The sequence below is a fragment of the Alligator mississippiensis genome, chromosome 1 (genome assembly GCF_030867095.1).
Source record: "Alligator mississippiensis isolate rAllMis1 chromosome 1, rAllMis1, whole genome shotgun sequence".
Classification (NCBI taxonomy): domain Eukaryota; kingdom Metazoa; phylum Chordata; order Crocodylia; family Alligatoridae; genus Alligator; species Alligator mississippiensis.
In genome coordinates this window covers 101,165,087-101,178,568 of record NC_081824.1, presented here as the reverse complement: position 1 = coordinate 101,178,568, position 13,482 = coordinate 101,165,087, and the positions used below count along the sequence as shown (strand labels likewise).

The 13,482-nt window shown below is 39.1% G+C and overlaps 2 protein-coding genes across 4 annotated transcripts in view; one reads left to right on the top strand and one right to left on the bottom strand.

Moving 5' to 3' along the window:
• The window catches only part of LOC102565708 (dermatan-sulfate epimerase), a 342,822-nt gene that overhangs the window by 254,720 nt on the left and 74,620 nt on the right, over positions 1–13,482 (bottom strand). The window lies entirely within an intron of this gene.
• Positions 5,151–13,482, top strand: part of COL10A1 (collagen type X alpha 1 chain) — a 61,023-nt gene continuing 52,691 nt past the window's right edge. The window contains exon 1 of the mRNA XM_006278399.3: positions 5,151–5,447. The gene's annotated coding sequence lies outside the window, so the exon portion shown is untranslated. The remainder of the gene's footprint in view (positions 5,448–13,482) is intronic.

The window sequence follows — 13,482 nt, the reverse complement described above, 5'->3', positions numbered from 1 at the left end:
GAACAGGACAGACTCATTCAGAATTGAGAAAGCAGGAGGAGAGGGCCTGAAATCGCTGGACCATGCTCCCTTCCAGGACCTGGAACTGGACACAGGATTCCTGTTTCTCAAACATCACTCCTTCATCAACAAATAACTATGAAACTCACTGGCAAATTGTATGTTTTATCTGTTAAAAGAAAAAATAACAACTTGGGAAATGACTTTAAATGAGAAAACCAAAAAACCTATATAAAGAGAACAATAAAATTACACAATCAAAAACTGAGAAGTGAGGAAAGCCCAGTATTAAGTTCCCCGTGTCATGTTATTTCAGCACCTAGGTTCTTATACAATAGGTAAAAACTATATAATAATGTAATATAAATTTTTTCCATGTTTTCTACCTCATTCAGTGCACAGAAAAGATAGTGTCTACAAAACAGAAAGTTACTCAGTGGGCAGGTCTACATGTGGCTGTACAGCACCGTTGTTACTGCGCCATCTGAAAGGAAGTTATCAATGACGGCACAGTAAAAACCCATACTGCACCATGCCGACTGTGCACAGGTTTTTTTGCCACTATATCCCGGTAGCGACCTGTTAGTGGGGGGAGTGCATCACTATGGAGACATAGCTGCAGCATCACGGTTTGTTACCACCAACACTATGTTGCCACAGTTCATTGCCATGATGATGTAGCATTTTGTGTAGACGTGCCCACTGTTTTGTTTTATCCTCAACATTTATTGTATGATCTACTATCTTCAAATTCTTTATAACCTGCTCTGTATTCAGAACACAATATTAGTGTATTTGTTGTTTTTTTAAAGTCATCATTATTCTATCATCACCATAATGTCTGAATGCTTGAATGCTTTATCATATCCCTGTGAGATAAACTGATCTCATCACCCAAGTTTTTACAAGGTGAGGAGCTGAGGAACCATGTGGAGCCCCATGTGACAAAGCTCATAAATGTTCATTATTTTTTAAAGTACCATCAGAGTGTTATATTTATGGCTTTTTGCATGGTTAAAGCACAGCTTACAATTACAGTGAACTGAAGTGCATTCAATACAGCTTACAGTTAAATACTGAAGTGCATTCAATATTGACAATGGTGGGAGTCTACTACAAACCTTCCACCCAAAGTCCTGAGCTTGACCAGGAGTTTGCCCGGGAACTGGCTGAGGCCGCATGCTCCAGGACCATGGTTGTCATGGGTGACTTCAATTACCCGGACATCTCGTGGGAGGATCGCTCAGCAAAAACTGAGTGGTCTCAAAGCTTCCTCTCGTGCGTGGATGACCTCTACCTGACTCAAGAAGTCTATGGGCCAACGAGAGGCAAAGCACTGCTCGACCTGGTACTGGCTACTGGGGATGACCTAGTCGGCGACCTAGTGATCGATGGGAAGCTGGGTGACAGTGACCACGAGCTGATCACCTTCACCATCCGCCGAAAAGCTGGCAAGTCAGTCAGCAACACGGAAATCCTTGACTTCAGGAAAGACGACTTTGAGAAGCTCAGGAGGCTTGTCAGTGAGGCCCTAAGGGACCATGACAATGGGGAGAGGGGAGTTCAAGAAGAGTGGTTGCTCCCCAAGGGAGCGATCCTCAATGCACAAACTAAGTCTATTCCATCTTGGAGGAAAGGCAGCAAGAGGGCACAGCAGCCCCCCTGGCTCTCCAGGGACCTAGCAGACCTCCTGAGGATAAAAAGATAGGCCTACAAAGGATGGAGGATAGGAGTCACCTCCAAGGAGGATTATTCTGCACTGGTCCGGTCCTGTAGGGAGCAGACCAGGAAAGTCAAGGCTGCAACTGAACTCCAACTAGCTTTGAGCATCAAGGACAATAAAAAGTCCTTTTTTAGATATGTGGGGAGCCAGAGGAAAAGCAGGGGCAATGTTGGACCCCTGCTGAACCAGATGGGGCAACTGACAACTGACGCCCAGGAAAAAAACAACCTATTAAATAGGTACTTGCATCGGTCATCAGTCCCATGGGATGCCCATGCCTGCTACGGGACAGGGAAGTCCGGGTGAGGGTGATCCCCTGCCCTCCACTGATGCTGACTTCATGAAGGAACATCTTGAGAAGCTGGATACCTTCAAGTCAGCCGGCCCTGACAATCTTCACCCCAGCGTACTCAAGGAGCTGGCGAGCATCATAGCCCAGCCTCTAGCACGGATCTTTGAAAACTCTTGGCGCTCTGGTGTAGTGCCCGAAGACTGGAAGAAGGCCAATGTGGTGCCTATCTTCAAGAAAGGGAGGAAAGTGGATCTGGCTAACTATAGGCCCATTAGCCTGACTTCTACCCCAGGAAAGATCTTAGAAAAGTTTATTAAAGAGGCCATCCTTAATGGACTGGCCAACGCCAACATCTTAAGGGATAGCCAGCACGGGTTTGTTGTGGGTAGGTCTTGCTTGACCAATCTCATTTCCTTCTACGACCAGGTGACCTATCACCTGGACAAGGGAGAAGAGATTGATGTCATATATCTTGACTTCAAAAAAGCCTTTGATCTGGTTTCGCATGATCGCCTCTCGGAGAAACTGGCCAATTGTTGCCTTGGGTCCTCCACGATCCACTGGCTGGAAAATTGGCTCCGGGGTCAGACCCAGAGGGTAGTAATTGATGGAAGTCACTCATCGTGGTGTCCTGTGACCAGTGGGGTCCCCCAAGGCTCTGTCCTTGGACCCATACTGTTCAACATCTTCATTAATGATGTGGACACTGGAGTCAGAAGCAGACCGGCCAAGTTCGCCGATGACACCAAACTTTGGGGCAAAGCATCCACACCAGAAGACAGGCAGGTGATCCAGGCTGACCTGGACAGGCTCAGCAAGTGGGCAGACAAGAATCTGATGGTGTTCAACGCCGATAAATGCAAGGTTCTCCACCTTGGGAAGAAAAATCCGCAGCATCCTTATAGGCTCGGCAGTGCTATGTTGGCTAGCACTAAGCAAGAAAGAGACTTGGGGGTCATCAGTGACCACAAGATGAACATGGGCCTGCAATGTGATGCTGCGGCTAGTAAAGCGACCAAAACGCTGGCTTGCATCCATAGATGCTTCTCAAGCAAATCCCGGGACGTCATTCTCCCCTTGTACTCGGCCTTAGTGAGGCCGCAGCTGGAGTACTGTGTCCAGTTTTGGGCTCCACAATTCAAAAAGGATGTGGAGAAGCTTGAGAGAGTCCAGAGAAGAGCCACGCGTGTGATCAGAGGTCAGGGAAGCAGACCCTACGATGACAGGCTGAGAGCCCTGGGGCTCTTTAGCCTGGAAAAGCACAGGCTCAGGGGTGATCTGATGGCCACCTATAAGTTTATCAGGGGTGACCACCAGTAATTGGGGGAACGTTTGTTCACCAGAGCACCCCAAGGGATGACGACTAGGTCGAACGGTCATAAACTACGACAAGACCGTTTCAGGCTGGACATAAGGAAGAATTTCTTTACTGTCCGAGCCCCCAAGGTCTGGAACAGCCTGCCACCAGAAGTGGTTCAAGCGCCTACACTGAACACCTTCAAGAGCAAACTGGATGCTTATCTTGCTGGGATCCTATGACCCCAGCTGACTTCCTGCCCTTTGGGCAGGGGGCTGGACTCGATCTTCCGAGGTCCCTTCCAGCCCTAATGTCTATGAAATCTATGAAATTTCCAAAAAAATCAGGCCCTGGTGTATCAAAAGGGGCACACTGAAAGTGAGCAATATACAATTAGTGGAAACTTCCAAAATGTTTGGTTTAAATGATTTGAGGATCTCTTTCGTTATTAAAGTTAAAGGAAGCTTTGCCCTTCACTTTATGGGAGAATGAGCACAACCTCACTGCAGAAGTAAGGTTATAATGCCATCTTCTAGGGCGAGACTTAATGGTCTTTAGCATAAGTATATTCTCTTCCTGAAATTGTGCTTTGTTCCCTATCAAAATTTCAACTTCTCCAACCAATGCAGCAAAACTCCTATACTGTCATTTGCTAACCAAATCAAATTCCTTCCCTGAGTACCATCATCCATCCCATGCACTGATAAATTCTATAGAAAAAAACAAAACAAAACATACGATTATATAATCCAAGGGTTTATCATAGGCTTACTGTGCACAAGATGTGAGGCAAATTAATTAAATTTGAAGTTCATGTCATGGGGTATAATCTTAACCTCAGGGTAGTCACAGTCAAAGCTTTTATAGACTTCAGTATTCAGTGTTAGATTGAGAATTGCATTTTAATATATTGAACTGGAATGTAAATTTCAAGACCACTCAAGTAGAAATGGGTGGAAAAGCAGGACTCCAAGCCACATCTGGGTTGTACTGAGGATTGGTCTGATGCTCAAATGGCGTTAAAGGACAACACTGTGCTACCATTTTAAGAGATTTACATTTGATGTTCTGGTCCCATTTTTTTTCTCCCAAGTCCATGGTAAAACCTCAGAACACTCTGGAGACAAAGCTCTCTCTATTCCCCTGATGATGAAGTGCCTTGTATTAAACAAGTGTGAATTCTACAGACAATTAAGGAGAAACAGTTCTTTGATTTAGAGTAGACTTTAATGTAACCTTCTTCGACCATAAGAAAATGGCTGTGACTTGGGCATCAGAGAAGATTTATCTACCTAAACTCTCTCGCTCCCTCTCACACACACACTCTGGGCTCCAAAATAAACTACTCAAATGCAGAGGTGGTATTGGAGGGGAATCCTAACTATGCTCTTGGCTCCCATCCTAAAATGTATAATTACTTCTCTCAGGACCCTACTCATACCTCACTTGGGCAAAACTCCTGTCTATGCATCAGCTAGATTTAATATGTACAGATCTCACACAGTATTAAAATGATAGATGACAGATTTACAAGCAACAGCAAAATCTCCCATGAACTGTCCAAACAGTTTTGAAATCTGAACTCTGATACTATAACACAGAGCAATAAATACACTATGATGATGATGCTTTTTTCCCTAAAATACACACATGATTTCGATTGATTAAATTAGAAACACTAGAGAATTTCTTTTCCAAACCATAAAAGCCTATCCTAGTCTAAACATGTATGCCAAAATAAACTTCACACTTTCCTTAAAATTAAGAAGTAGGATCAGATGAATAAGAATCCCCAGTCCCCTTCCACCTCTTATACAGAGCCATTTAGTTCTAGGAAACAAAAAATTATTCTCTCCTGGAACTAAAACAGAAGGCAGACCCATCATTCAGTAGCCAACATATGATTCAGCTTAGCTTGCATGAAGAAGTTAAAAAGTCCAAAAGCTACCAAAAAAGGGCTCTTGAATTAGAGGGCTGCCTTTTTAACCCTCCTGAAATGCCTGCTGAGAGCTTTCTGAGAGCCATGCCTGCTGCAAGAGGAGTAACTCTGAAATAAGAGAGTGGTGGTGACTTTCAGGTGACAGCCAGCAAGCATTCACTCTCTCTATCCAGGAACATCTTTCATTCAACTAAAGGTAGGACACAAATGAATTAATGTAAACAGACATTAAAAAGATTTGAAATGCCATGACTAACATAGATAGCACTTACAAAAATAGCAATTGCAATTTTCCAAAGATGACATTAATGTAAAAAAAGCACAGCATCGATTAAGGAAAAAATATTCAATCTTTATTACATAAAAAGAAGCCTTTTAAAATATGCTGATTGATTTAGGCTCATATTTCATGATCCGTTAAAGCAAGCCCTGAATAAGCAGTAATAAACATTACTGAGAATAGGAAAAAGACATTCCGAGTCTTGAATGGAATATGATACAAAATGTAAAAATACCACTAAGTATTCCACTTGTGCAAATTCAACATTTGAATAACAACATGATTTAGTTGAGCCTTACTATGCTTTTAACATTCTTCCATGTAACGTGCACACTCAAGAAAATATTTCTGTTGTAATCTACTTGTGCTTCCAGTAAGATACATTTTAAATTGTTCAAAGGTTATGCCCTAATTATTAAACAAACTGAAAGCAGTGTCACTTTCCATTAAGAGTAAGCACACACTGGATTTTTAATAGCCTAATAATTTTGTATCACTAACACTGGATATTTCCTGTAAATTCAAAAGCAACAGGTTTAAAGTAGCCCTCACAACAAATCTTATATCATAACATTTCTTTTCACAATTCTCTTAAGGAAAAGAAAAGAAAGGAAAAGAAAAGAAAGAAAAATAAAAGAACCTGCTATATTGAAAATACTAAAGGATTTAATTGAAAACATATTCTTCATTTTCCTTTAATGATTTCAACAGGTTTTCAAATAATTTTATTTTAAACACTTTGCCAATTTTAATATTCCAAGAGGTGAATAAGTGTCTTATGATAGCCTTTTAGAAAAATCTGCACCAGTTAAGACATTCAAATTATGGTACAGTCAAAGCTGCTTTACAAACTCTCTTTACAGTAGATTATCTCTTTAAAAATGCTTTGAACTGACACTTGGTATTCAAGCTTCCTCCTCTTTCAAAATTTCTTCTAAACCATGTTGGCTGTTTTTTGTTAGAACATGGCCAAGAAAGGGGAGGGGGAAAGGCAGGAGGACTTTTTCTGGTTTCAAGTATTTTTCTTGTCGTAGTCTACTGAAAAACAGCAACTTAAAAAACAAATTTCAAATGCACTTAATTCTTACTTTGGACTGAAACCTGTTCAATAATTGATTTTGGTTTCTCTCTTTTATCACTTAAAAATCTGTTGAGTTTTAAGATTTGAAAACTGGCTAATGAACAGATAAAATCAAGTTGCAATGCAGATTCCAGATCACCTTCCCAATGACGCTGTTACAGCTGCACACTATGGAGCAAAATAAGAAAGAGTAACTTTTCTGAAGAAATCACCACAACAAATGCAAATATAATTTTAGGGTGCATCTGTACGAGATGCTTACTGTGGAAGTACTTAACTTAATTAGCTCCAAAGTAAAGCAGCACTGTCTACACGTGTACCCCTATTAGGCCGGAGTAAACTAATTCTGCATAGGACAATAATGTCAGATACAAGTACCATCGTATGGCAGAGTTCTTTACTCTGTTACATGAGGATGCTACTACATGAGGGGCTGCCTGCCAGCTAGCCTTGCACTGTATCACCCTTGTGCCCCAGCCAGCCCCTTTGCAGCACGGTGAGCTGGGGCTGGCAGGCTGACCCCCTGGACTCGCTGCCAGCCAGGGCTGTGCCACCCCAGCTCAACGTGCTGCAGTCCAAGATACACATGTAAACATTGAGCCTGGGAGCAATAAACTCCAACTCAAACTGTTAATTTCATGTGTAGATGCACAGCTCAGCGTATTACTGCCAGACGCACTGAATTTTGTACTGTAAGCAAACACTGGCAACATAAACAGTACATAAAGGTCAGGTTGAATTTACATTAAATTAGTCAGTCTATCAGTGCCCTTATGCTTAATATCAAATGACACAATAAATAGAACCCTGCAGGTTAAAATACGCAATTCTATTTCTTGTAGATCAAGCTGCAGCAATGCATGCTGGGACATCACTGTCCAAAGTGCTCATTAGATTCTTTATTTTAGGAACCAAGAGACTCATTTTAAGTGGCCTCATTGCCACCCATGTTCTTCATTTCTAAAATAACTACCAGTATTTATTGTGACAACTTTGAAGAACTTTTGATATTGACAATCATACTTCGCTATCTCACAGACTGGAATGAAACACTCTAAAAGCTCTTGTGTACTCAGCTGCAATTTTGCTGTATTATGAAAAAAAAGTTATTTTGAGCCACATCTATATCAGTCCTTGTTTCAAGACTTTCAAATGTTTCTGGGCTTAGTACAATGACAGACATGCCCCCAAATGTAATGAAATGGAGATGGCTGGAAACAAAACAAGAAATTAACTAACAACCATTTGAAGAGCATTTATACATAAGCAAAGAAAAGATAAAAAACATTGGCTATTTCAGTTACACATCTCAATTGCATCTTGTCTCAATCCACTGAATTTGAGTTTAACAGAATTAGGGCTTTATGAAGGGGCTAAATGCAGGCTGGCACAAGAGCCATGCTTTGTTTTCCTTTTTTCTCACTGTTAGAAAGTAGGCTTTTTAAGTGGTTCAACATTTCTTTATTCAAATCATTTATTACCTTCACAAACTGAGTAACAGTAACTGCATTATGTAAACTCATTGTCATCACACTTTCCAAACTTCAGCTGGCCTAATGTGTTAGACGCAGTGTTGTGCTATTACAAGGTGAATCTTCGACCCAGTTCAGCAAGATATTAAATCATATAGAAAAGAGGTACCATACAGAAAACCATAGAAAAGAGATGGATTAGGTATTCCAGAGGTGCTTACAAACCATGATGATGGGCACAATATGATAGGATGGAGGCAACCACCAAAGAATGTTAAATTTAGACACATGGTGAAGGGATCAACTGTTTAAGACCTATTGACTTCTGATGTTTTTAAACATAACATAAAAACACATTCACATACACTGACTAGTCTTCCAAGAGCATTTTTCTATCACAGTATAGCTTCATCAATTTGTCCAGCTCCATCTTGAAGCAATTCAGGATCTTTGCTTCCATATTAAAAGGGCCAAGCTGCAGGCTTTGACGTTTGTAATAAACTAACATTGTAATCCTTAAAAGACAATTTTTACTTATGCAGGAAGCTCAGCCAGCTTGTCACAAAGACCAGAATTGCTACTTTCTTTTGAACAGGATGTGCCAGCAGTTTCTCTCTGAAACGGTTAATAATGTGGTTTAGCGTGATTGGTCATGCAAGTTAATGATTCTGCTTCTACTGTCAGCTATGACACATTTGTTAAAGTAGTGGTCCAAATTCCTTTGTGGTACAAGTCCATGCATGTGGAATGGACTTGGCAGATGGTACAGATATGTGAATCACACATCAGACCCCATTGTGCCTTTATCTGCATGTGTAGACGGGACTTTAGAGTCTTTCAGAGATATATTGTTCACTGTAAGATCTCCAGTCATTCACCAGTGAAGTTATACTTTTGTGAAGTTTTTTCTTGTCAAAAATGTAATTTTTAATCAGTCTTATATTGTCTGTTTGACTGGTTATCCTAGCACAGTTGCTCATCTTTTCTGTATTTTCTTTGTTGTGAAATTCAAACAGAGGTTCCCTTATTTCCGTAATTCATTTATATGACAATGGCAAAACTAACTACATAGCAGTTTGGTTTTTGTTTTATAATTCACTTTCAATTATCTTTTAAGTTAGCAAATGTGCTTTTTCCCCTAGAGCAACCTATTCAAACCACTTTAATATTCTTCCTAGTGGATTAGGATAGGGATTAGCAGTATAAAGTTTATGGTACCATTTTATTCAGATCCCACTGTTGGGGGCTAAGGGGAGGACTTCTGCAGTGTTCTGGTGGCAGATGCTTTGCTCACATAGCAGCCAGGTGGCAGAGAGATGGCAGTAGTAGCAGCAAATGGGTCAAGAGCACCTTCCCCCTTCAGACACGAGTTAGGTTGTTTCAGACCACTGCTTGTAAAACATCACAGAGACTGCTGGATTAGAAGTAACTATTATATATAATATATCTTGATTTTAGTGAGTCTATAAATCAAGCCCCATACGATAAATTCATTAGCAAAATTAGGGGAATAGATGAAGTTTAGATGAAGTTACTATAAGGCAGCTGCACAACTAGTTGAAAACCTGTGTTTGAGGTCTAATTTTCAATAGTTTGAAGTTAAACTGGAATTACATATTAAGAAATGTCCTCCAGGAGTCTATCTTGTAATATTATCATTAATGAACTAAATAATGAAATAGAAAATATGTTTTCTAAGTCTCTAGAGAACACCAATCTGAAAGAGATTGCAAACACTTTTGAAGACAGGATCAGAATTCAAATACTGAAATTAAATGGAAACAAATGCAAATATGATCAGGAAGGTAATTTTCAAATGCAAAAATAAAAATGGTGCACAACTGTATAGGCAGCAGTTCTGCAGAAAAGGATCAGGGTGTCCCAGAGGAAAACACACTGAATAAAAATGAAAAATGTTATGCTGTTTAACTATAAAAGTCAAATGTCATTAACAAGTGTTGAATAGAAGACAGAGGAAAGAATTACTTTTCCCTACTTAGCACAGAAGAACCCTCAGCTAGAGTACCATTATCCAATTTTGAGCAAGACACTATAAGAAAGAAGATATAAGCAAACTGGAGAGCATCCAGAGGAGCACAAGAAAGAGAAAATATGATGAGCATGGAAAGATTGAAAGAATAAGTGTAAAAAAAAGAAAACTAAGGCAGGACATGATAAAAGTTTTCCAATGTGCAAAAGATTGTTTAAAAGGGAATGGCTATTACATGTTTTCCTTGTCCCTTGCTTGGATGCTTATCTTACTGGGGTGATCTGACCTCAGCTGACTTCCTGCCCCTTGGGCAGGGGGCTGGACCCAATGATCTCATGAGGTCCCTTCCAGCCCTAATATCTGTGAAATCTATTAAATCTATGAGAGTAGGGCAAGCAGTAATCAGATTAAAGTAAGGGGGATTTTGGTTAGATATTAGGGAAAAATATTATATTAGGATAGCTAAGCACTGGAAGAGGCCATGTAGTGCATATATAGAATCACATCACTGGCAGTTTGTAATAATATGCTACAAAAACATGTGAGGAACGGTCCTGACTCTGCCTCACAGAAGGCTGAATGGACTGGGTGAACCCCTAAAGTTTCTTCCGATCCTCACATTTCAATGATTCAGTGGCCACACCAGAAAAAATTTGCAACCAATTTCATTTTCCACAGTGGTGATAAAATTGATCCTTTAGAAGCAGAGGTTCTTGTATGGTTTACAAGAAGAATGGTTTATAAGAAGAAAAGGAATCATTTCAGTTCTGTCAGTGGCTTCCAGACTTTACTAATAAAAATACAGTTTGATACCACTTGAAAAAGTTAACTGTAAGGAGCTATAGTCTCAAAATTGACTTTTCAATCTTGTGTCAAATAATGTGTCCAACTGACCAGAATAGCTGGAAAAATCTCCAAACCCTAAGAAAGAGACAGCCACATAAATATCTTATATCTGTATGTACTATTGCTGCATCAGCCCTTGTAATTCATTTTGTTACTCAAATGGGAAAAGTTGTATTTGATCTAAAATTGGAAGTATCAAAAATATTCAATGACAGTTCTTCTAAGTTTTGCATCAGTGGTGATGTGGAAAATGTTCCAAGTGTTTCCAAAAATGGGACAAAAATTCAGCAATCATTTCCAGCAATCACTCCAATATAAGTACGTATCACTATGACATCCACACTGATAAATTAGTCAGTGACACTTAGAAGCTCATTTAATTTTATATATTTACTCCTTTATGAAATAGGAGAAAATACCTTTAGTAATAACAAGATATCTATTATAAATACAATTATCAGGTTCATCAGCAGAGTAATATATGACACAAATAGGAATGAAGTAATGATTACTTTTGGTTTCATCAGTCTGGCAGTACACCAACCTGTATACATAGGTAACGTATGACCACATGTCAAACAATTCTGTGGACTAGATCAGGTAACAATTTGCTAGAGGGAGTAGATTTATCATTCCCGTTGATCAGATCAGATCAGATCAGAATGGATTTATTAAAAAGAAAATGAGGAAGGCAAATTCTGAACAAAAATATAATTTGTTGGGATTAAAACATTTTTGAATATCAAAGAGAAAAAGAAGAAATATTATCCAGAACATGTTAAAATTTAAATTTTCCTCAATGTTTATACTTTTGTATCACCAAAGATATAATTCAAAGTGGAAAATATGGAACCTGAAAACAAGCATTCCTCCTGGATTTGAAAGAAAAAATATCAAGAAAGCAAAAGCAAACAAGAAGAACTATAATCAATGACTAATAAAGAAGCAAATATAACAGCCTTGGGGAAACTTTTCTACCCTATAAGTGGTAGCAGAAGATGAGCCTGCAGGCTGCACTAAGACAAATTATATAATAAAGTCAAGTGTCTAATTCGTTTAGTATTTAGACTAGTAACAAGCTCCATTTAATGTAAGTATTCTTTTGGCCTTCTTCAAGAACGAATACACAGAACCCTTCAATGTTGGTGATTTGTATTTCCCAGGAAAGTTATTGTTTACAAGTCACTTTCAATAATACAGCATGTGCTAAGTGCCAACTTTAAAGTGGGTAGTTCCAGTCTGAAAGAAACCAAAAATATTTTATTTTAGCCTGTCCTAACGGGATCCTTAATGTTTTTGACACAGTGGTACAGTATTCAATAGACTTAATATAACTACCTGGTACACACAAAATAAGCTTAGCACTTGACTGCTTTGGTCACAAAGATTTAATTCTTATTAAGCAGCACCTCTGCACAATTTGAAACAAAACAAGCTTTGTATGGAGGATAGAGCTGCACGTCACAAGACAAGTTCTTGTCTGAAAATTATTCAATTTGTACTTTTCCCCTCTATTTACAATGATGTCAAGTTAAACAGATTTCACATATTATATAAAGCTTGTACAACAATGCAGTAATATTTAGCAATATTAATAATATGTACACCAAGGCATCTGTGGGTCCAAGTTTAAAAAGAAATAAAAGTGGGGCTTGACGACTTGTTTTTATTTAATCCATGATGTTAAAGGACTACTAAAAGAAGAACGTATCCTCTCATCATGCAGTATGGTACCACAGATTAAACCTTAATCCTTGAAATGCACCTGAAGGAAATTCAGATGGAGATCAGAATGAAGCAGTGCTAGCTGTGCATCCTTACCCCTCAGCTGTATGGCAGGATGGCATAGTATAATTTCAAAGTATGATGTACTGAAGATGGCAGTATATGTGCTACTTAGCTGAAAACCTAGCAATACATGCTAACTGGAAGAACGTGTTCCTTGGAATTCAGGTGCATGTCTAGAGTGCTAGCATGCTCCTTGTTAAAGTAAGCATTATAGCAGAATCTAGACAAACTGCTACACTACTGTAGAACTGAAGGAAAAGTTGTTCCATCCATGTAATGACTGACAAGGTTAATTAATATTTTCTATTCTAATCTAAGAGTCAATAATTGGAATGTGATTCCCCAAACTTCATCATTACATATTAGATATGTCCTGTTGTACTAGGGCTCTTAAAATCTGCTTAAGAAAGCTCAGTTACAAATATTCTTCCTTTCAAGCTGAAATTGCTTAGCATTACCTTTTTCCCCCCTGGAAGAAAAGTTAACATCATCCTTACTTTCCAATTACAAAAGGAAAAATGTTTTGAGACGATAAGCAGTTTCTCTATCAGCATGCAGACTTTTCATACTTCTACTGGTGATGAGGAAAAGTATTTTCTAGAGCTACTTGAGTAGCTATTGATTGAATTTTGCTCATTTGCTACTTGCCTTAAACGTTCTCTCCATTTTATGTTGGAAAAAGTATTTAATGAAAGTAATACAAGTCACAGGGAGGCTAAACTCATATGTTAAGCCAAAAAGGGACACAGTTAACAAGCACACAAGACTACTGCC